At 45.9% G+C, this 25,495-nt stretch overlaps 1 protein-coding gene across 1 annotated transcript in view; it reads right to left on the bottom strand.

Annotated features, from left to right (window-relative positions):
- The window catches only part of LOC126278967 (insulin-degrading enzyme), a 164,673-nt gene that overhangs the window by 31,053 nt on the left and 108,125 nt on the right, over nt 1-25,495 (bottom strand). The gene's annotated exons all lie outside the window — the stretch shown is intronic.

The raw sequence follows: 25,495 nt of genomic DNA, 5'->3' as shown, positions 1-25,495 counted from the left end.
CCAAAAAACTAAAACCACCCAAAGAGAAGAAAAACGAACAACAGGAAAGACGGCAGACGACACAGGACAAGAGATACTCAGACAAACAACAGACAAAACAAAGTAAAACCACACAGAGTGTGGCGGTGGTTGGCCAACCATGGGGATAAAAAAAGGAAAAGCCAACCACCGAGAACACATTAAAAACTCAGTTTAAAATCATAGGCCAAAGGCCAGAATCAACAAAAAACAATAAAATAAAACAGAAACACTCAGATTAAATGATAAAAACACCCTGCCCGAATAAAACATAAAACTAAGTCAGCCATAGCAGAGTCATCTGTTAAAAGTGCAGGGAGCGTGTCAGGCAGTGCGAATGACTGCCTGAGCATAGCTAAAAGTGGAAAGACCAATAAAATGTGGACCACTGTCAAAACGAAGCCACAGCGACATAAAGGTGGGTCCTCACGTCGCAATAGGTGGCCGTGCGTCAGCCATGTGTGCCCAATGCGCAGCCGGCAGAGGACAACAGACTCCTTGCGAGAGGCCCGCAAAGAGGAGCGCCACACACCGGTAGCCTCCTTGATGGCCCGGAGTTTGTTCCGTGAAGGCAGGGTGCGCCATTCAGTGTCCCAAAGGTCCAGAATTTTGCTGTGTAGGAACGCTCGCAAATCTGTCTCCGGGAGGCCAATGTCCAGAGATGGTGTACTGGTGGTCTCTTTCGCCAGGCGGTCAACATTCTCATTGCCGGGTATCCCAAAATGGCCTGGGGTCCACACGAAGACCACAGAGCGGCCGCAATGCGCAAGAGTATGCAGGGACTCCTGGATAGCCATCACCAGACGAGAACGAGGGAAACACTGGTCGAGAGCTCGTAAACCTGGTGTGGCTCAGCCTGTTTAAGCTGCCGAATATGAGGCAGCCAAGTCAACTGGGCATCAAAAACCACACCCAAAAACCTATGTAACTCCACCACTGTAAGAAGCTTGCCGTCAAGATAAAGCCGCGGCTCCGGGTGAACTGTGCGTCGCCGGCAGAAATGCATAACGCAGGTCATGGCTGTCGAAAACTGAAAACCATGCGCTACAGCCCAAGACTGCGTCTTGCGGATTGCGCCCTGTAGCTGATGTTCAGCAGCTGCAATGCCAATAGAGCTGTAGTAAAGGCAGACGTCGTCAGCATACAGGGAAGCGGAGACACTATTTCCCACGGCCGCAGCGAGCCTGTTAATAGCTATTAAAAACAGACACACACTGAGAACGGAACCCTGTGGCACACCGTTCTCCTGGACTCAGGAGAAACTATATGAGGCCGCAACGTGCACGCGGAAGGTACGATACAACAGAAAATTGCGGATATAGATCGGCAGAGGTGCACGAAGACCCCACCCATGAAGTGTAGAAAGGATGTGATGACGCTATGTCGTATCATACGCCTTCCGCATCTCGAAAAAGACAGCGACTAGATGCTGATGGCGGGCAAAGGCAGTACGGATGGCCGACTCCAGGCTTACCAGATTGTCGGAGGCGGAGCGGCCTTTACAGAACCCACCCTGAGACGGAGCCAGAAGGCCCCGAGACTCCAGTACCCAATTTAAGTGCTGGCTCACCATCCGTTCAAGCAACTTGCAAAGAACGTTGGTGAGGCTAATGGGACGGTAGCTGTCCACCTCCAAAGAGTTCTTCCCCGGTTTCAGAATGGGGACAACAAGACTTTCCCGCCATTGCGTCGGAAACTCACCCTCTACCCAAATGCGGTTGTAAAGGTCGAGGAGGCGTTGCTGGCAGTCCACTGAAAGGTGTTTCAGCATCTGAGAGTGGATGCTATCTGGCCCAGGAGCGGTATCAGGACAAGTGGCGAGGGCACTGCGAAATTCCCACTCACTGAATGGAACATTGTAAAATTCAGTATGGTGGGTGCGAAAAGAAAGACTCCGACGTTCTATCCGCTCCTTAATGGACTGGAAGCCCAAGGGGTAGTTGGTAGAAGCGGAATTCAGAGCAAAGTGCTCTGCCAAGCGGTTTGCAATGACGTCTGAGTCAGTACAAACTGCTCCATTCAGTGAGAGCGCAGGGACACTGACAGGTGTCCGATAGCCATAGAGGTGGCAAATCTTGGCCCAGACCTGCGATGGAGTGGCATGGAGGCCAATGGTGGACGCATACCGCTCCCAGCACTCCTGCTTGCGTTGGCGGATAATGCGGCGGGCTCGCGCACGCAGCCGTTTGAAGGCGATAAGGTGTTTGATTGAGGGATGTCGCTTGTGACGCTGGAGCGCCCGCCGGCGAGCTTTAATCGCTTCAGCGATCTCAGGCGACCACCAAGGCACAGTCCGCCGCTGAGGGGACCCAGAATAACAGGGAATGGCAGATTCGGCGGCAGTAACTATGCCGGTGGTGACCGATTGAACCACTGCATCAATGGCATCGTTAGAGAGAGGCTCAATAGTGGCAGTGGAGGAGAACAAGTCCCAGTCAGCCTGATTTATAGCCCATCTGCTAGGGCGCCCAGAAGACTGACGCTGTGGCAGTGACAGAAAGATCGGAAAGTGGTCACTACCACACAGGTCGTCATGCACTCTCCATTGGACAGACGATAAGAGACTGGGGCTACAGATGGAAAGGTCAATGGCGGAGTATGTGCCATGCGCCACACTGAAGTGTGTGAAGGCACCATCATTTAATATCGAGAGATCGAGCTGCGCCAATAAATGCTCAACGATGGCGCCTCGACCTATTGCCACTGACCCACCCCACAGATGGTTATGGGCGTTAAAGTCGCCCAATAACAGGAAAGGTGGCGGCAATTGAGCTATCAGAGCAGCCAGGACATGCTGCGCGACATCACCATCCGGTGGAAGGTAAAGACTGCAGACGGTGGCGTCCATACCAGAACAGTGACAGCCTCTAAAGGTGTGTGGAGAGGGACAGACTCGGTGTGAAGAGAGTTCAGGACATAGATGCAGACGCCACCAAACACCCTTTCATAAGCTACTCGGTTCTTATAATAACCCCGATAGCCACGGAGGGCGGGGGTTCGCATTGCTGGAAACCAAGTTTCCTGCAGAGCAATGCGGAGGAAAGGGTGAAGGCTGATAAGTTGGTGGAGCTCAGCTAGATGGTGGAAGAAACCGCTGCAGTTCCACTGGAGGATGGTGTTGTCCATGGCTGAGAAAGACGTGACGGGACTGGGAAGGCAGATTACGCCACTGGGTCACTTGCTGCCTCCGATAGAGCACCCGTGCAAATGCTATCCATTGCGTCTGAGGGACTGGCGAGATCGAGGTCCTCAGCGGACGCAAAAATCTCCACCTCATCCTCAGACGCAGAGCTTGTATGTAGTGGTGGAGTAGGAGCCATCGCAGGTGCCTTGGTCTTACGGGGCTTCAGTGTCGTTTTGTCTCGCTGTTCCTTTGGTTGCCATTGCTGATAGGGCTTATTGGAGTCAGTCTCTGGAACCGAAGATGATCGCGAAGCCTGACAATCAGCGGCCTGTGGCTTCTTCAGCCACTGGTTGGTGTCTGCTGTGCCGCTGGTAGGAACCTGGGAAGGGAGAGACCCAAAGTATCCCTTCCGAGCGAGAGAAGCCGAAGAAGACTTACGCTTCTCCGGCTTAGAAGTGGGGAATGGTGTCCCCGGTGGTTTAGTGGGTGCTGCTCCCGAGGTAGATGGTGTGGGAGGAACAGCAAGAGAAGGGGCCCCCATCGTCAAGGGGGCAGGTGAGGTCCTCTGACGCTGAGAGCTGACTGTCTGAGGTGCAGCTAAAGGAGCTGGAGCAGGAGTGACAGTGGAGGCATAAGATGACATCATGCGCACGGGATGTAGCCGTTCAAATTTCCGTTTAGCCTCAGTGTAAGTCAGTCGGTCCAGAGCCTTATATGCATTCTTTCTGTAAGATCCTGCAGTCTGGCGAGCAAGGTGAATGAGGCTCTCCACAGTTGACACAGATGGGGGGCGGAGCTCATGGAGTATCAGGATGAGATGGGCGTCCACAATCTCGACATGTGAGACTGGAAGTACAGCGGGAAGACATATGGCCGAACTTCCAGCACTTAAAGCACCGCATTGGGGAAGGGATATAGAGCTTGACGTCACAACGGTAGACCATCACCTTGACCTTCTCCGGTAATGTACCACCCTCGAAGGCCAAAATGAAGGCACCGGTAGCAACCTGATTGTCCCTCGGACCCCGATGAACGCGTCGGACGAAATGAACACCTCTACGCTCTAAGTTGGTTCGCAGTTCGTCATCAGACTGCAGAAGTAGGTCCCTATGGAAAATAACACCCTGGACCATATTTAAACTCTTATGTGGTGTGATGGTAACGTTAACATCCCCCAACTTGTCACAAGCAAGCAACCTGCGTGACTGGGCGGAGGATGCTGTTTTTATCAAAACTGACCCAGAGCGCATTTTAGACAAGCCCTCCACCTCCCCAAACTTGTCCTCCAAATGCTCTAATGCTCTACAAAGAACTGAGGCTTCATGGATACAAAGGATTCCCCATCAGCTCTGGTACAGACAAGATACCGGGGCGAATACATGTCACTATCATTCATTGCCTTTCGTTCCTCCCATGGTGTAGCCAGGGATGGGAACAATTTGGGGTCATAAACATTAGCTTTAAAATGAGCCCTTGAACGCTTAGAGACTGCTGGTGGCTGGCCACCAGCAAGAGATGATGTACCACACTTCATTGCGGGACATCCGCCCTGATGCCACCTACTCCGACCAAGGGCCCTCCCCTAGGGCGCCACCCAGCCACAGCAAGAGCCACCTGGCAGGATGGCAATTGCCGGGAGTCCTGAAGCCCCAGGGAGATGGGCATCTACTCCTTGGCATACATGGGGAGTAAACGGCGCAGGCATCAGTAGAGCGATCCCTGTGTTGTCAGGGGGCTACAACCAACAGGGTACATGGCGGCCCCACCACAACGGACTGGCTACTGTGCTGGATCTTAGGTGCAAAAATGTATAAGGTCGTCATCACAGCGGAAAGCAACACTGCACAGTGCAGCGTGGTAATCGCACCCAGGGACGTATCCTCGCCCAAAAGATGGAAAACGAGCGGGACACCATTGCAACGAAGAGAAAGCCGGCTAAATGTCTCAATGCACGACAGATACAGTGCACCATGTAAGGCGCCTTCCCCAATCGGCTCGCTCTGCGGAAAAATTTTGAAAAATGGAGGTCAAACCCAAGAGGCGACCATCACATAAGGTCGAAACGTTTGAGACTCCTTTTAGTCGCCTCTTACGACAGGCAGGAATACCGCGGGCCTATTCTTACCCCCAAGCCCGCAGGGGGGCATGCAAAAGACACTAGATTATTTGCATTAAATTTTATAAGAACTAATCCGTCTCAGCAGCTGCGTAATCAATGTAGATGGCTGCCATGTGGACGAGCCAGATTCGAGTCCCTGTACTGCCAGATTCTTCCTTTGGTGAGAGGGCTAGAGTGGTGTGCACTCAGTCCCTTGATGCCATGACTTGAATGAGAAGTAGCAGTTCTGTAGTCTGGAAAGTTAGTAAAATGGCCAGGAGAGCAGTGTGCTCTCCAAATACCCCACCATACCATATCCATATGATGCCCATTGACGTACGATGATGACAAGGCAGGTGGTCGACATCCCTTGGGCCTTCAGGTTTGAACGAAGAGTGCACTCTCTCTCTCTCTCTCTCTCTCTCTCTCTCTCTCTCTCTCTCTCTCTCTCTAACTCCCTCCCCCCATTCCCCATGTACACACACACATAAGGGTTATCATATCAGAGACTGCAAATGATAGCAGTTTATCAGATAAGAAGGAATCTCAATATATTGATGTATGCACCAAGACTCTTGTGTTCTCAAACTATATTTTGTGTCCATTTTTAAGACAAATGCTCACCTATGGCCAACTTGTCAAGCTCCCTTTGTTTTATTTTGTTTTGTTTTTGGCTCAAAAACAACTACGGTCATATGCGCCCGTGTCGAATCTGTAGAACATGAAGACAAAGAGGAGTTAAAAATAACTACACGTCAACCCCAATCTACAGATGAGAAAGCAGTCAAAAACAGAGATGTGGAGAAAGGTCTATAAAATATGCCATAGACAAATGGAGGTCCAGAACTAAATATTAAATGGCCTTCACCATATGGCTATATCAGATAAAAAGTAAAATGCGGTCGACAGCCCGTGTGTCATCCACCAAAATAGCCGATAACTCAGACGGCAAACATAAACAAGAATGTAAATGGTTAAAAAAAGGACATTCCATCAGGAAAAAGCGGACCATCAAAAGTTGAGCGCAATTTGCACAAAATGGTAGGGGAGCACCACCTAACAAATGGAAATGGCTAAAACGACAGTGCCCAATATGCAAACTAGTTAAAATGATCTCCTGACAGTGAGAGAGCTGAGAGGAGGTCATTCAACCTGCTGGGAATGACATAATAACCCAGAGCTTATTCCCACGAAGGGTATACCAGTGGTGATGCCAAAGCGACACCACCTACTGACAGACGGCAACACAGATATCATGGGAGGGGATGTGAGAGCTAGTGGGCTGAGGTTGATTGGTTGGTTGGTGAAGGAGACCAGACAGCGTGGTCATGGGTCTCATCGGCTTAGGAAAGGATGGGGAAGGAAGTCGGCCGTGCCCTTTCAGAGGAACCATCCCGGCATTGGCCTGGAGTGATTTAGGGAAATCACGGAAAACCTAAATCAGGATGGCCGGACACGGAATTGAACTGTCGTCCTCCCGAATGAGAGTCCAGTGTCTAACCACTGCGCCACCTTGCTCGGTGTGGGCTGAGGTATGGGAACTGCAGCCTTGGCAGCAGTGTCAGTGGCCTCGTTTCATGTCAGACCAATGTGACCAGGAACTCACCTGACCATCACAGTGGCTCCATCAAGAGTGGGCAAGTTAAAGTCTTTCTGGACTCGTTGCACTATGGGATGGGATTGTACAGCACACAGAGGCTTTGGAGGGCACTGAGAGTGTCTGAGCAGATGATGCAACAGAAAAGCCTGTGTTGGCGGGTGTATTGGGTGAAGAGTTCTGTTGTAAATACTGAGCAGTGTCGTGGAAGCCAATACTGAAAAACATCAGTGCCAATGACAAAGGCACACCTGAAACCACACTCAGTCTGAGCCGTCAGTGTACACACAGGAACCATCGCAAAGTTCCATGCGAAGGTGATGAAACTGAAGGTGATAGAGCGATGCTGGAGTAGTGTCATAAGCAGCGATTGAAGGCAAAGATGAACATGGGTTGCTGCAGGAAAGCAAGGTGGTGAAAGGTTTACACCCATCGAGAAAGTTGCAGGTAGCGTAAAGTTAAGCTGCCAGAGCTAACTCCAAGAGGTAATAGAGAAGAGAGATGTGCCCCATGCTGGTGATCAAAGGAGGAGGTGGCACAGGATGGGTGGCCATGAACAGCAGACAAATAGAACGCACATCTGCTGAGGAGAAAGTCGCAGTTGTAGGACAGCGGTAGTTTGGGAGCTTCTGCATACAGAGACGCAACCAGACTAGTGTACAAGGCCCCAGTGCCCAAATGGTTGCCATGATGGTGGATGATATTGTGAGAGTGTAAGAGAGATGAATGTGCAGATGCATAAACGAAACACCCATAGTCTAGTTTTGAACAAGAGACCAGTACAAACGGAGGAGGGTCATTTGACCTGCTCCTCAGGAAGTGCACCACTGACGACAAGTAGGAGATTGATGGACTTCTTATAGCGGACTGCCAGGTAAGGCACGGGGATGGACCAAGAAAGTTTCCTATCCAGCTTGAGCCCCAGGAATTTTGTAGGTTCAACAATGGAAGAGCAACAAGCCCTAGATGTAAAGCCAGTGGAAGAAAGAAACTGTGCTGCCAGATGGCAAAATCATCAATGAAAAGGGAGCTGGAGATGCCTGGCAGCGGACAGGCCATTACAAATTTAATGGTGATAGCAAGGAGCATGACACTCGTAAGAGAAAGGATGACACTCATAACAGAACCCTGAGGCATACTATTTTTCTGGGTAAAGTTGTCTTACAAGGCAGAACCCACAGTACCTTGAAAACTTTTTTAAGTTCCTGAAGGAAATGGGGCAGGCGACCACAGAAGCCCCACATTTAGAGAGTACAGAGGATACCAGTCCTCTAGCAGGTGTTGTAGGCTTTCTCCAAATCGAAAAACAAGGCCACTGCCTGGGATTTCCACCAAAAACAATTCATGATATGGGTGGACAAAGTGACGAGATGGTCAACTACACAACGGTACACTGGAAATCCACACTGTGCAGTGATTAGTAAATTACGAGACTTGAACCACTGTACCAACAGGGCATGAATCATACATTCCATTACCTTCCAAACACATCTGGTGAGAGAAATGGGACAGTAGTAAGAAGGAAGGTGTTTGTCCTTACCAGAGGTATGGTTATGACAGTGGCCTCACGCCAGCATCTGGGAAACGTGCCCTCTGCCCAGATGTGGTTGAACGTATGAAGCAGAAAGTGATTGTCCAAAAGAGAAAGGTAACTGCAACATCTTAATGTGAACTCATCTGGCCCTGAGGTAGAGGATTGGATGAAATGAGAGCATGATCCAGCTCCCTCATAGTAAAGGCAGCATTGCAGCACTCACGATTCTGAGAAGAGAATGGTATCACCTGAGCCCCCTCTGCTCATTTCCGATGGAAGATGTCAGGGTGATAATGGAAGGAGCTCGAAATCTTTGCAAAATGGCAGCCCAAGATGTTGGAGATAGCAACAGGGTCCACAATGACATCATCTGCTACTGTTAGACTGGAAATTGTAGCCTGGATCTTGGTCCCAGAGAGTCATCGGAAGTTGGCCCACACAATGGAGGAGGGAGTGGAACTGTTAAAAAGAAATAGTGAATGAAATCCAGCTAGCTTTTTTGTTATCCAGAACAATGCGACGACACTGTGCACACAACTGTTTGTAATGAAGGCTGTTTGCCATCACAGGATGATGGTTAAAAATGTGGTGAACATGTCTCCATGCGTGAACTGCATCACAGCATGCTTCAGTACACTAAGGGACTGGACACTCACTGGTAAAGAGAAAGTGTGAGGAATGGAACATTCTGCAGCGGTAAGGACAACATTTCTAAAATATTCTACCCGGTCATCACAACTGGGAAAATGTTCGTCAAAGGTTGCCAGGGAGGAGTAAAGCCTTCAGTCAGCCTTAATAAGGTGCCATTTGGGTGTACACACGGGTGTCAGCAAATGGATAGCACATGGGAAATGGTTACTCAAGTATGTGTCAGTGAGATGATGGGCAAGCTGGACAGCACAGAAGGATAGGTGTGAGTGGAGTCTGAAAGGAATGTGGGTGCTTCCGTGAGGTTAAGGTGATTGTGGTCAGCCAAGAGGGCATCCCTGACAGGTTCCGGGTGCGCCCCAAAGTGGACGATGCACATTAACGTCACCAAGCAGCAGAAATGGGTGAGGCAGCTGCTTAGTAAGCTGAAGGAAGTCTGCCCTCGTGACATCGTATGACGGAGGGAAAAGGTCAAGTGAGGAAGGAACATGCAAACTGCAACAGCTTGGAGTCGGTTAGTCAGGGAGATGGGTTGACCATGAACGTCATCCCGTACGAGCAGCATGACTCCCACATGAGATGGAATGCCGTCGTAAGATGAGAAGGTCAAAACGGAAATGCAAGAGCTCAAAGTAATAGTGAGGCCGCAATTTTGATTCCTTAAGGCAGGGAACATGTGGATGTTGTGTTTCTAAGTCTGTTGGATTAAAGACTGCAAGTGCTCCATTGGAGGAGAGTCATGATGATGAAAAATATGGAGGGGTATCACCTCAGCAGCTGCTGAGCGCCAGCCTTTGAAGACTCTCTGCTACAAAGCACAGAGGCAGGAGGATCCTGCAGGTCTGCAGCAGTGTCAGCATTCTACTTCTGTCTGGTTGCAGAGTCTAAGAGTCGCACTGGCATCCTGGAGGTTGGCTGGGCTAGGGGGTCATGTGGCAACACCGTTGAAGGGGATCTCCAAGTCAGTGAAGGAGACGACCATTTGCCTTTGTTCGACTTCTTGGAGCCATACCGGTTGGCAGAGGAAGACTCAGACATTTGTTGGCACGGGGGACATAGGAAGTCTTCACAGGATCATTCTTTCTGTCCTTCCCAGCCTGCCGGTTGTGCAACTGGTGACGTCACCCTCCGAGGCGAAAGTTTGGCGGCACGCTGCACAGCTGGAGTGGGAGAAGGGGAGGCTACCATGATGCTGGATGATTTCACAACCGTGCTGCTAAACTTGAGGTCACATGTCTGCACAGCCACATCCTTTATGGAGCGAGATGTAGCAGAACAGTATATTGTAGGTGCCAGATGGTAGAACGCAGGGTTTCTGACAAGCCAATAACTTGCGAGCGACAAGGTGAGGCACTTTATTCTTCACCTGGATCTCCTGGAGAGCCTGCTCATCAAGATACATGGGACAATCATGGGAGGAGTCGACACGGTTGCCACAGCAGTTGATGCAGCAGGGAGGAGGAGGTGAACAAACGCCCTTGTGAGCACCATTACCATAGGTTGCACATCTGATTCGGTGTTGACAAGATTCTTGAGTGTGGTTGTAATGGTGACATTGATAGCAGTGCATTGGTTTCGGAATATACTGTCTGACTGTAATAACTTCATAACCTGCTTTCATGTTTGACGGAAGAACTCTATCAAAAGTGAGAAAGAGATTGTATGTGAGAACTAAGGGGGCTGTCTACTTTTTATCATCACCCGATGGACTGCTACGACACAGAGATCAGAGGTGTGTTTGGATTGCTGTAAGCAGTTGTGCTTGAGAATAGGAATTAGTCTCCAAATCCAAAGTGCCATTGCGTAAATGAGAGCAGGATTTCACAGGGACAGCAACTGTATCAACACCTTTCTGAATAACAAATGGATTTGCCGTAGCAAAGGACTGACCATCTTTAGTATGTGAAACTATGAGGAACTGTGGTGCAGCTGGGAAGGTCTTTGAATCATCGGCCCTATTCCGATTATGATTCACGACCACTGACTGTGAAGATGACTGGCTCATTGCGAGAAAATCCACCATGATTGCCAGCGTCTCTGATGGAACCCTCCCTGGTCCTAGCCTGTACCAGGGAATACCTGTGAACCATACCCTTCGAGCCACGGCTGGGAATTGTGTGTTACCCAGTCACCTATTACACATCAGACTGGTGGGCCGGCAAATAGGGGTGCACAGGGAGGAAGAAGAAAAAGAGGCACCTAAAGTGCCGAAGCAGAGGAACAACAGAAGGTGGATGAAGAAAGAAAAAAAGGAACAAAAAACAGTGGAGAGTATTCCAATATTGACTACCAAAACTGCAGAATACATTTCCAACAACAACCCAGGCATGTTCCCCACCGGGGGGTGGGGGATAATAACAGCAAGAGGACAGGGATGCAGCATGGAAGGAAAAAGATGCTTCAAATCCTGTGTCTCCACGGTAGCCAAGCACGAACCCACTAAAGAGCGGCAAGCCCCCGAGCTCTCCTTCCTTAATATCTCTTGTGCTCGGTAAAATGCTCCACAAGTGTGCGAATTGTATGGCCTATATAGATGCTGCTCCACTCGCAACGGATACCATACACTCCGAGCACACGAAGAGCTACGTTGTCTTTAACAGCATAGAACATATCTCTTTTCTTGGAAGTGGGCTCTAACACTAGTCTCAATCCATATCTCTGCAGTACATGTCTGAAATTGCTACTTGTTTCCCAACAGTATGCCAGGAAAGTCGCATGCTTGGCTGCTTCTGCCAGTTCACAAGGCTTGAGAATTTTATTGGCATTAACATGGCTTGAAAACCAATAAGATTTTATCCAATCATGCCACCATGGAAGACTGAGGACCCATTAAGGAACTGATAGCTGAAACTAATCCACAAGCATTGGAAATGAAAGAAGAAAGGGATATATGCTGGTACTTCATTTAGAACCAACTTCCTAATTAAGCCAATGACACTAGCTGAAATCAGACTATTTTACACAGATGTTTCAAAAAAGCTGAGAGGTGTGGATCACTGATACACTAGTAGTGCTAACTTTCAATTTGTGTCCTCGAGCAACGAGTCATTTATAACTGATTCTGATTATTTCCTTCAGTGATGACATTGCGATGAATTATCTATACTATTACATGATAAGAATATAGTGGCGGGAAACATTCCATGTGGGAAAAATATATCTAAAAACAAAGGTGATGTGACTTACCAAACGAAAGTGCTGGCAGGTTGATAGACACACATACATACACACAAAATTCAAGCTTTCGCAACCAACGGTTGCTTCATCAGGAAAGAGGGAAGGAGAGGGAAAGATGAAGGGATGTGGGTTTTAAGGGAGAGGGTAAGGAGTCATTCCAAACCCGGGAGTGGAAAGACTTACCTTGGGGGGGGGGGGAATATACACTCGCGCGCACATACACACATATCCATCCACACACATATACAGACATATCTAAGGTAAGTCTTTCTGCTCCCGGGATTGGAATGACTCCTTATCCTCTCCTTGAAACCCACATCCTTTTGTCTTTTCCTCTCCTTCCCTCTTTCCTGATGAAACAACCGTTGGTTGCGAAAGCTTGAATTTTGTGTGTATGTTTGTGTGTCTATCAACCTGCCAGCACTTTCGTTTGGTAAGTCACCTCACCTTTGTTTTTAGATCTATTACATGATAAGTTGTACTTAAACATAGTTACCAAAAATCTCAGAAAGTTCTTGACCAATTTAACTCAAATGTTTACACGATACTCTAACAAACGTTTACACAGACATAAGATGTATGTTTTTTTGAACAACAATGTACAGATTTTTTGTTCAACCAGATTGTGAGAAAGAAAATACTGTGATGTGAAAATGTGCTGCGTCATTTGCTTTTTTCAGATCTATTTTAACGTAAGATATCAGAGCATTCACACCATTAGACGAACTGTTTCTTTCACATATATTCTTCCTCCTTAAAAACAATTTTATACAAAAATTACATAAGAGTGTGCTGTTTTGTTTTCTATGTCACAGTCAGTTTCATGACGAAAAAAGAATGTTGTAAGTATGGCTTATTGACTTATGATTACAATACTACTGTATCATCTAAAACTTTGCAATCTTACTCATTCACAGATTAAAACTATGAGAAATACAGTCATTGAATTATATTAAAGATCCCATCCAATTAAGCTATTCCTTTTAAGTGACTTCATTTCCCAACTAAGGTTCTGTTAGCAATAATAATAAACAAGGCTCTAAGTCAGAGAAAGGGGAAAGATGAGACAGACAGTCAGGGGAGGGGGGGGGGGGGGGGGTTGCAAGACAGGTAGCGAAAGGGGAAAGATGGACAAAGACAGGGAGATTGACAGAGCAATGGGGGAGAAGGAGATTAGGACATACACTATGTGAGCTAAAGTATCCAAACACCCTCCAAAAAATACATTCACATTCTGCCAACTACTGCCAGGTACTCCATATCAGCAACCTCAGTAGTCATTAGACAGCATGAGAGACCAGAATGGGGCACTCCGCAGAACTCATGGACTTCGAACATGGTCAGGCAATTAGGTGTCACTTGTGTCATACGCCAGTACGCTACATTTCCACACTCTTATACATCCCAAGGCGCACTGTTTCCAATGTGATAGTGTGGTGGAAATGTGAAGGGACAGGTACAGTACAAAAGCGTACAAGCTGACCTCATCTGTTGACTGACAGACCCCCGACAGTTGAAGAGGGTTGTAATACGTAATACGCAGACATCTATGCAGATAATCACACAGGAATTCCAAACTGCATCAGGATCCACTGCAAGTACTATGGCAGTTGTCCATCTCTAATGACCTCATTGTCGACGGGACGTTAAACACTAACTACCTACCTACCTACTATGGCAGTTGGGCAGGAGGTGAGAAAACCTGGATTTCATGGTCAAGTGGCTGCTCATAAGCCACACATCACGCCGGTAAATGCCAAATGATGCCTAGCTTGGTGTAAAGAGCATAAGCATTGGATGATTGAATGGTGGTAAAACGTGTGGAGTGATAAATCATGGTACACAATGTGGTAGTCTGATGGCAGGGTGTGGGTATGGGGAATGTGCAGTGAACATCATCTGCTAGCATGTGTAGCGCCAACACTAAAATTCGGAGGTGGCGGTGTTATGGTGTGGTCGTGTTTTTCATAGGGGGGCGTGCATTCCTTGCTGTTTTGCATGGCACTGTCACAGCACAGGCCTACACTGATGTTTTAAGCACCTTCTTACTGCCCACTGTTGAAGAGGAATTCGGGGATGGCGACGGTATTGCATCTTTCAACATGATCGAGCTCCTGTTCACAATGCATCACCTGTGGTGGAGTGGTTACACGACAGCAACATCCCTGTAATGGACTGGTCTGCACAGAATCCTTACCTTAATCCTATGGAACACGTTTGGGATGGTTTGGAACACTGACTTTGTGCCACGCCTCACCAATTGGCAGTGATACCTCTCCTCAGGGCAGCACTCCGTGAAGAATGCGCTGCCATTTCCCATGAAACCTTTCAGCACCTGATTGAACATATGCCTGCGAGAGTGGAAACTGTCATCAAGGCTAAAGGTTGGCCAATGCCATACTGATTTCCAGCATTACAGATGTAGGGCGCCACAAACTTTTAAGCCATTTTTGCCAGGTGTGCAGATACTTTTGATCACATAGTGTTCCCTCACACATTTAGAAATTGTGAAGCATTGGTGAACTCGTTAGCTTATTATTAACTCAGATTACTTATTTTATATATGATGCCGTAATAACAACCAATCCAATAAAGGTTGTGTACACAAATGTGTTTCCATTGCAGAGCATTAAGTACAGCAACAATGGAGGGCTTCACACTTGCCATGTCTCTCGCACATGCAGCCACAGAAGTGCCTCAGGTGAGCTGTTCCAACCAATGCATGCTTGTTGCGAGCAGTCCTTTGCAGTGTGTGGAAAGTCTATACTTCAGCAGCACAACTGCAGGTAAGAGACTATGTCCAGCAACAGCCTCACTGATAAGTAATGGGAACATTTCTTCCAACACCACGGGACATCCTGTTGAGTCTGTATTTGGGGGAGGAATGTAGAAGCTACCTAGTTTTGCACAAGGCTCACAACAGAAGGCCATGGTAATGTGATGGACATAATTCTTGTCTATATGTTTCATTTACACACACACACACACACACACACACACACACACACACACACACACACACGCGCAAAAAAAGATAAATTAAAAAATTATAGAACCTCCTTCTTAGCCCCATAAATCAATGAAGCAGTATAAAGCCGCCTTTTTTATCACATAAACCAATGAAGTGCGAGGGAATTTCTTTGTTGTAGAAGATGCAGTGGGAAGCATTCACACACAGAGTTATGAATTTTTTTCTTGCCTGCAGGAGGTGCCAGTCGCTGGCAGTGAGAATAAAGTGAGAACATGTAGTGAGCACATACTGGATTCCACTAAGTTGTAAAATGACAAAAAATTGAGCAGCAATACTGCATCGAATTTTGCCAAAATCTTTGCAATACTCAAGTGTAAACCATTCAGAAAAGTCAACAGGATTTGGGAAGAATGCCATGAGCCACTCATGGATAAAGGGGTGATAAAATTGCTTCAGAGATGATGGCACTTCAAAGGGCTGCAAACCACTTTCAAACAGACCCTGAGAAACCTGAAATGACAACATTAATGAGCCAGTGCAGGTTTTGGTCATGGAATGACATTGTATTACATTATGAGAACTTGCAAATGAGATAAGGGTAAGCTCTGGATCAGTACATTCAATTTTGACTGATAATCTGTGAATGTGAGACTGTGAAATTCATGCTGAAATTGCCAATGCTGCCTGAAAGTCACACAGCACATATGAACAGAGACCCCAACTTTCTGAGCACTGTGATCACAGATGATGAGACATGGATTTATGGGTACAACACAGAAACTAAGATGCAGTCATCACAGAGGAAATTTCTGTCATCTCCCAGGTCAAAAACGCATTGCATGTCTGAACGCTTTCTTCAACTCTCATTGCGTGGTGAATCATGAGTATACATCAAAAAGCCAAACTGTCACAAAGGAATAGCACCACGAAAGCCTACGTTGCCTTCGTGAAGCTGTACGGTGCAAGTGACCAGATCTGTGGGTAACAGAAACTTGGCAGCTCCATGCTGAGCATCTGATTCAGACATTCCTTATCAAACACAACATTCTTGTGGTTAGTTAGCTCTCCCCTTGTAGTGTTTTGAGAATTTCTGCATAAATTATAGAATCACTCAGCCTTCTACTGCCTCGAACACATGATATTTTAGATATGATAGAGAGAGAGAGAGAGAGAGAGAGAGAGAAATCCTACCTACTGCACAAAGAATGTAGACACGGCGGTCGAACGGCACCGACAAGTACCTTTTGGGCAGTTCATGGATGTTTAGTGAGTGCATACAAGAGGACCATGAAGTATTTATGTAACTCTGTGATAACAGTGTCAGTGGCTATTGTTAGTGAAAAATAAACACTTAAAAACTCTTATTCCAGCCTTGCTAGAAGCAAGACGTATTTCATGAATCCTGTGGTATATAGTTATGGTTATTAAGCCTACTCTTTTGTGGATGTAATTAGATTTGTTTCTGACGTAAGGTGATATGTGTGACTTACAAGAGGTCAGATGTTTATGTGAGAAGGGAGAAGTTTGTTCTGTATGATGTTTTAATTTATCGTTAGTTGATGAAAAGTAACCTTTGACTATCTACTTATTTCACAAGTAGAGGAAATTTTTTTTAAATATTCCTATACATAGCATCACTCTTCGGAGAAGAAGTTTAAAGAGATTCTAGATGGCAGGCTATTTTCCAAGCTGAAAATGTCCTTGGAGGGAACAACATGATTTGAGTCAAGAGATAAGAGAGAAATGTGAGAGCCCGGCTGACCACCAATCAAAAAGATGCATTGCTGAAGAGTTTACAACAATGGTGGAGGTATGGCACAAGCGTGTGCACCAGCAAGGAGACTAGTTCAAAGGGGATTATGAGTCTGCACCTCCAAGTCAATGAGTGTATTCTAGCCAACCCAAGGTTCAATACTTTTTTATACACGTTGTATACATATTTACTGTAACATAATACTTTTGTAAAGTGACTTGTTACAGAACACCTACAAACCTGAGAAATGAAGATTGCAACAGTCAAAAGTATTAATCATATAATGTATGATCATAAATTTCTGGCAAGTTTTTGTTATCATTTCTACACGTAAAATAATACATGGAATATGAAACTAACTACGAAAACGACAAACTGCTACTCTCCACGTCGTGGAGATGTTGAATCATGGACAGGCGCAACAAAAAGAGTCAGAATGAGATTTTCACTCTGCTGCGGAGTGTGCGCTGATATGAAACTTCCAGAGAGATTAAAACTGTGTGCCGGACCGAGACTTGAACTTGGGACCTTTGTCTTTTGCGGGTAAATGCTCTACCAACTTAGTTACCCAAGCACGACTCACACCCCGTCCTCACAGCTTCACTTCTGCCAGTACCTCGTCTCCTACCTACAAAGGCAAAGGTCCCGAGTTCAAGTCTCGGTCCGGCACACAATTTTAATCTGCCAGGAAATTTCATATCAGCGCACACTCCGCTGCAGAGTGAAAATCTCATTTTGGAAACATCCCCCATGTCTCTACAATATCCTTTCTTTCAGGAGTGCTAGTTCTGCAAGGTTTGCAGGAGAGCTTCTGTTAAGTTTGGAAGGTGGAGATGAGGTACTGGCAGAAGTAAGGCTGTGAGGACTGGGCGTGAGTCGTGCTTGGGTAGCTCAGTTGGTAGAGCACTTGCCCGCGGAAGGCAAAGGTCCAAGGTCCCGAGTTCGAGTCTTGGTCCGACACAGTTTTAATCTGCCACGAAGTTTCAACAAAAAGACTGCTAAACCAGTAAGGTTGACAACACACACACACACACACACACACACACACACACACACACACACACACACACCTGCAGACACAACTTACACACACATGATGGAACTGTGAGCTGCAGTGTAAGATGGGAGAAGCAATCCGATGTGGTGGAGGTAAGGAAGATATTGGGATGGGGAGAGGGAGGGATAGTAGGGTAGATGTGGAGGACATACACTGATGAGATGGAGAGAAAGTAGTGCAGCTAGGTGTAGTTGTCAGGTTAGACAGAGGGTGGAGTTGGGGGGGGGGGGGGGGGGGAGGTGTAAAACGAGAGAAGTAAAAAGACTCTCGGTGGTTTCATGGAATAGAAGGCTGTGTAGTACTGGCGCAGGAACAGGGGAGGGGATGTAGGCAGGTGACTAACAGTGATTAGTAAAGGTTGCGGCCAGGGGGGTTACAGGAATGTAGGATACATTGCAGACACACTTCCTCCCTGCACAATTAACAAAAGTTGGTGTTGGTAGGCACAATTCAGATGGCACAAGCTATGAAGCACTCACTGGTGTGAAGAAGAACACTGTACGGGGCAGTGTATTCAGCAGCTAGGTGGTCCAGCTATTTCTTGGCCACTGTCTGCCAGTGGCTACACATGGAGACAGCTTGTTGGCTTGTTGGTTGACATGCCCACGTAGAACGCAGCACAGCGATTGTAGCTTAGCTCGATCATATGACTGCTTTCACAGATAGCCCTGCCTCTGATGCTTGTGATCAAATTGGAGTAGGTGGTCATGGGAGGATGTGTTGGGCATGTCTCGCATCTAAGTCTGTTACAGGAAGCCATGAGGCAATGCACGGTAGCAATGGTGGAGTGTGGATGGTTGAGGATATTGTGTAGATTCAGTATGCGGCAGTATACCACTGTAGGAGGAGGTGGGAAAGATAATGGGGTCAGACATTCCTCATGTCAAGGCACAATAGGAGCTGGTTGAAACCTTCGGAGAGAAAGTGATTCAGTTGCTCCTGTCCTGAATGGTACTATGTCATGAGGGGACTGCTCCTCTGTGACCAGGCATGGGACTTTGGGAGGTGGTGGGTGGCTGGAGAGATCAGGCATGGGGATTTGTTTCTCTACAAGGTTGGGAAGGTCATTTTAATCTGTGAAAGCCTCAGTAAGTTCCTTGGCATATTTCGAGAGGGACTGCTCATCACTACTGATGCAGTGGCCATAGGTGACCAGACTGTAAGAAAGGAATTTCTTGGTACAGAAAGGGTGCCAGCTGTCAGAGTGGAGGTATTACTGGTGGTTCATAGGTCTTGTATAAATAGAGGTACTGATGCAGTCATCTTGGAGATCAACATCGACGAAGATAGCTAGATCGGTTGAGGAGGACCAGGTGAAGTGATTGGGGGAAAGGTGTTCAGGTTCTGGAGGTATGTGGATAAAGTGCCCTCACCCTCGATCCAGATCAAGATGATGTCATCACTGAATCTGAACCAGATGAGGGATTTGGGATTCTGGGTGGTTAGAAAGGATTATTCCAGGTGGCTCTCGAATAGGTTGGTACAGGATTGTGCCATGCGAGTGACCATTGCCCTTGCACAGATTTATTTGTAGGTCATGACTTAAAAGATGAAGTAATTGTTGCTGAGTATATAGTTGGTCATGGTGACCAGGAAGTAGGTTGTAGGTTTGGAATCCATTGGGCATTAGGGAAGATAGTGTTCAATAGTGTCAAGGTCATGGGCACTAAGGACGTGGTCTCAACAGCAATAAGCAAGTCACCGTACGGTAAAGGAATAGAAACTGTGGAGAGTTGCAGGTGGATCCATGGTGGAGGAAAATAACATGTGAAAATACATGGGAGTGACTCAGGAAGATTGATGAACTTGAAGGTATATAATTAATTATATGGGCAGGAGCAATGTGGGACCAAGTCAGGCTACACCAATGATCAGTGCTGTCACACAGGTGAGTACTGTGCACGGATGGACAAGAAGACTGATACAATTTGGCTGATAAGTCAGAGCGTGTGATGCAATTTGGAAGGTGACATGCTATCCACACGAAAGAAGAAAAAGAAGAGGATGGACACTAAGTAAAGAAATGCATTACAAAACACTAACAATGGAAAAGAGCACTGGGTTACGAGATGGAAGAACAGCTGCTGGGCAAAATGATACAATGGAAAATCCACGATGGAATAATTACCATATTATGAAAAAGAAGTGATGTACCTTCACTCACGATGTGCTCGATTTCAGAGATGGGCATCCATACAGCTCACATGCCTGCTTATAGATGCCACCAGGATTGGCACCACAGCGTGTTATGGTGAGCAGTCAAAGAATCAGTATTACTCAAGTGATCGCAAACGATTACTCAGTCTATTCTGCCACCCTTATTACGGTTGTCCAGTCAATGTGTTCGGTGTTATACACAACCTGTACTTCAGTGTATCTTACGTTGCCTCTATAATGTACTATGTTCCATAAATTGTGTTTGTTCCTGCTGTAACAAACTTGGCGACGGGTGAGGGTTACAATTTCTCCGTGTGTTAGTGCTGCCAGTTCCCAGCCAGCCGACAAACACCTCAATGGAAGGAATACTCCAACACACCACTGCCCAGCAGCAAGCTTTCACAGAACAACAACAGGTTCTCGCCACTGCTCACAATCAACTGGGATCTGTGTGTTCGTGACAGGTTACTCTTCAGTCAGAACAACCGTTGCCCTTTCTGGCACATGATGAATCTGCTGAAGATTGAGATTCCTACAAGACACAGTTACGCCAACACTTCCAGGTTTTTTGTGTGGTTGATGCAAACCCATGCAGGGCTTTCTTTCTTTTCTTCTTTGTTTCTTTCCTGGCTTTCGCTGGACACATATCAGTTGATGTGCCAACTTGTGCCTTAGCAAGAACTGGCAAGCTTATCATTTGATTACACGTGCAGACTTCTCTCAACCTATTATTGTCACAGGAAGCATGTCACCACAACACGTGTTTTATTTTTCCTTTTGTCAGAAACACCTGAACCAATCTTACAAAGTCTGGGCTGCAGAATTACACGAGATGAGCCTTTGTCCTAAATCTGTCACTAGTACTTATCGCGAATCCTACGCTGACCACACGGTGCGTGACGTTGCTATTCATCTGGCCCCATATAGGGAAGTCTGTGATAAAGCTCTTCGATGTGAGAATCCAACGCTTACAGATGTGCTCAGTATAGCAAAACCCTTTGAAGTGTCACAGGCCATGGACAATCAGATTGCTGACAGAGGAGAAGAGTCTGAAGTTGCTCAGTCAATTCCATGTTCAGGACAGCAGGGCTACTGGTTTCAGACCCACATTACCATGAAAGCGCTCACCCACCCTCATTTTTTTCAGGTGCGGCAGGTGCCTGTCACGTTAGGCGACTCTGTCAAGACCGAATCAGACTATTTGACATCGGTCGATGTCATTCAGCTGATTTCTACCAGTGAATGGGCTACACCACTCATCATCTTTAAGAAAGCGATGGGTAAGCTTTGTCTCTGCAGTAACTTCAGTGTCACAATTAATACACAGTCCATGATAGATACATCGTCTTTGCCCCACCGTGATGAGTTGTTCATAAAATTATCAGGTGAGCATGACTTCAGAAATTTGTCAGACTGAAAAGGAGGCTTTGCTGATTGTGTTCACAATCAAGAACTTTTGCATCTTCTTGTACAGTTCTAAGTTCTATTTAATCACAGATCACGAGCCACTGGCTCCTCTTTTTAACTCCACAGCTTACGTGCTGAACACAGCTGTACATTGTTTACAGCAGTGCGCTTTCTTCCTCTCCTGTTATTATCAGATCCACTGCTGGCCAAATGGGCAGCATGCTAACACCGATGCCTTATCTCGCCTTCCAATCGGGCCAGACCTGGTGTTTGATCAGGATGATTTGTTTTGTTTCTATTTAATACTGACAACTGGAATATGGTCAATGGTTTTCCCATAACTAGCACCACGGCAGCATCAGCATCACATTGTTACTGTACTGAGTCAGGTCCTCTCTTTTATGCAGCACAGGTGGCTGGACAAACTCCCAGGCTGTGCCTCAGATCACTTGCATAATTACTTTACCATCTACTACAGCCTACAGCAAAATTAGAGAGACCTTTGGAAAAGAACCACTTGTATGAATATCAAGACCTCAGTTGGAAACCCAGTTCTAAGCAAAGAAGGGACAGCAGAAAGGTGGAAGGAGTATATACAAGGACAATGTTCTTGAGGACAATATTATGAAATGGAAGAGAATGTAGATGAAGATGAAATGGGAGATATGATACTACATGAAGAGTTTGACAGAGCACTGAAAGACCTAAGCTGAAACAAGGCCCTGGAATTAGACAACATTCCATTAGAACTACTGACAGCCTTAGTAGAGCCAGTCCTGACAAAACTCTACCATCTGGTGGGCAAGATGTACGAGACAGGCGAAATACCCTCAGACTTCAAGAAGAGCATAATAATTTCAATCCCAAAGAAGCAGGTGTTGAAAGATATGAAAATTACTGAAATGTCAGTTTAATAAGCCACGGCTGCAAAATACCACCACAAATTCTTTACAGATGAATGGAAAAACTGGTAGAAGCCAACCTCGGGGAAGATCAGTTTGGATGTCGTAGAAATGTTGGAACGTGTGAGGCAATACTGACCCTATGACTTATCTTAGAAAATAGATTAAGGAAAGGCAAACCTACGTTTCTAGCATTTGTAGACTTAGAGAAAGCTTTTGACAATGTTGACTGGAATACTCTCTTTCAAATTCTGAAGGTGGCAGGGGTAAAATACAGGGAGTGAAAGGCTATTTACAATTTGTACAGAAACCAGATGGCAGTTATAAGAGTCGAGGGGCATGAAAGGGAAGCAGTGGTTGGGAAGGGTGTGAGACAGGGTTGTAGCAGTAAAGGAAACAAAAGAAAAATTTGGATTAGGAATTAAAAACCATAGAGAAGAAATAAAAACTTTGAGGTTGTCAATGACATAATTCTGTCAGAGACAGCAAAGGACCTGGAAGAGCAGCCGAACAGAATGGACAGTGTCTTGAAAGGAGGGTATAAGATGAACATCAACAAAAATGAGGATAATGGAATGTAGTCGAATTAAATCAGGTGGTGATGAGAGTATTAGATTAGGAAATGAGATGCTTAAAGTAGTAAATCAGTTTTGCTATTTGGAGAGCAAATTAACTGATGATGGTCGAAGTAGAGAGGATATGAAATGTAGACTGGCAATGGCAAGGAAAGCGCTTCTGAAGAAGAGAAATGTGTTAATATTGAGTATAGATTTAAGTGTCAGGAAGTCATTTCTGAAAGTATTTGTATGGAGTATAGCCATGTATGGAAGTGAAACGTGGATGATAAATAGTTTGGACAAGACGAGAATAGAAGCTTTCGAAATGTGGTGCTACAGAAGAGTGCTGAAGATGAGATGGACAGATCACATAACTAACAAGGTGGTTTTGAATAGATTTGGGGAGAACTGGATAGATAAATATACTCACCAGGAAGCGGTAGAGAAAACACATAAAAGACGGCTGTAATTGGCAAGCTTTCAGAGCCAGTGGCTCCTTCCTCTGCAAAAGGGTTGAAGAGGAATTAAGAGGAGCGAAGGGAAAGGACTGGAGAGGTGTAGGGAAAGAGGTAGATTTCAGGAAAGTAACCTAGAGCCGCGGTTCGGTTCAGGGGAAACTTACCGAACAGGACGAGAAAGAATGACTGATTGTTGGGGACCGTTTGGAGGCAGGCTCTTTACAGAAACACACTACCATTCTCACCTCAGCCTTCACTGCACATAATTACCCCAGAAAGCAGATTTCCTGGGCCATCACATCCAATCCTGGTACTGTTGATTGCCCCAAAAAACAACTCCGGAGCACACCATTGGTGACTCAGTATTATCCTGGTCTGGAGTGTGTTAATCAGCTACTTCGGAAGGGCCAAGACTTTCTAAAATTGTGCCCTGAAATGAGATCCATTCTGTCTTAAATTTTACCCACCACACCTAGAATAGCTTTCTGTGGTCCTTCCAATCATCGGTATTTTCTTGTCAAACTGCACGCTCCTTCTGCACCCATCTCTCTACCCTATGGCTCCTACCCCTGCGACAGTCCCTGCTGCAAGACTTGCCCTAGGCACCCTCCTACGACCACTTATAAAGGCCCTGTAACTGGCAAAACATATACTATCAAAGGAAGAGCCACATGCAAAATAACACGTCATATACCAGCTGTTATATAAACACTGTTTGGCCTTCTAAATAGGCATGACTACCACCAAATTATCGATTAGGATGACTGGCATAGGCAGAGGGTGTACACTGGCAACTCTAAATATCCTTTTTTGAGAGCATACTCTAGAACATGACATTCGTGACCTCGGCACCTGTTTTACCACACGTGCCATCTGGATTCTTCCCACAGACATCAGTTTCTGAGAACTCCTCAGGTGGGAACTGGCACTACAACATGTCCTTGGTTCTTACCACTCACACTGCATTAATTTATGTTAATTTCTTCTGTTTCAGCATTTCTTCATTGTAACTACTCTTTGCTTCACTCCATTTTAGTTTTCTACACCTTTCATTGTCTTTCCCATCTGTTTTTCACTGCTCCCCTCCCACATGTGTTACATACAATGCACTTAGCTTTTCACTCTTATTAACTCGTGCATGATGTTTAAGCAGCAATCTCTGTCTGCATACTATCCTGTCTTCCACCTTTAAGCTCTCAGGTTTTCAAATTTTATCTGATGCAGTCCCCAACAATCAATCTTTCCTTCTCATCCTGTATGGTAAGACTCCCATGACCCAAGTTTCTGCGTAACTTTCCCGAAATCTACCCCTTTTCCAAGACCTCTTCAGTCCTTTTCCTTCACCCCTCTTTCTTCCCCTTCAACCCTTCTGTCTGAAAGAGGAGCCAATGGCTCCAAAAGCTTGCCAATAACAACTGTCTTTTATGAGTGTGTTCTGACATAGCCCGAAGAGTAGATTCTTTATCTATCCAACTAAATAATTTTATCAGTAGTACCACACACTGGTTTCAAGGGAAAAAATACATTTATTCAAAATAATTAGTGTTACTTGATACAAACTACAGGTGGCTGGAAAATGAGAAGTAATGAGGTGGTCTACAAAAATATAGAGAAAATATCAGAAGTAATGGCAAAAAGAAGATTAATTTTTTTAGACATCTCTAACCAATGAATGAGAACAGACTCACAAAACAAATATTCCTGTATTTGTGGAAGGTGAAAATGACAATAGCATGGAGTACAGAAATAAGGAAAGATCTAGAAAGAAACAAAATCAAAGGATTGGATATAACAAACACATCTTTTCCAGAATAAAATACAAAATTTAGAAGGCTTTCAATGGAGAAGAAATTAGAAACTGGAAACAGCAAGGACAGAAGAAGGGGAAAGATCATATGGGGAGAAGCTGATGGAGTACTGGAAAAACAGAAAACAACAAGGGAAGAAGAGGAACTAAAGTTGTTTCGTGATCCTAGTTGGTGAATACAAAAATTAAAAAATTGTGTTACTTAGTGGGCAATATTCACACCATAGTAT

Source organism: Schistocerca gregaria, chromosome 6 (assembly GCF_023897955.1).
Source record: "Schistocerca gregaria isolate iqSchGreg1 chromosome 6, iqSchGreg1.2, whole genome shotgun sequence".
NCBI classification, from domain to species: domain Eukaryota; kingdom Metazoa; phylum Arthropoda; class Insecta; order Orthoptera; family Acrididae; genus Schistocerca; species Schistocerca gregaria.
Note: the sequence above shows the minus strand (reverse complement) of the source record. Positions and strands in the feature narration are given on the sequence as shown.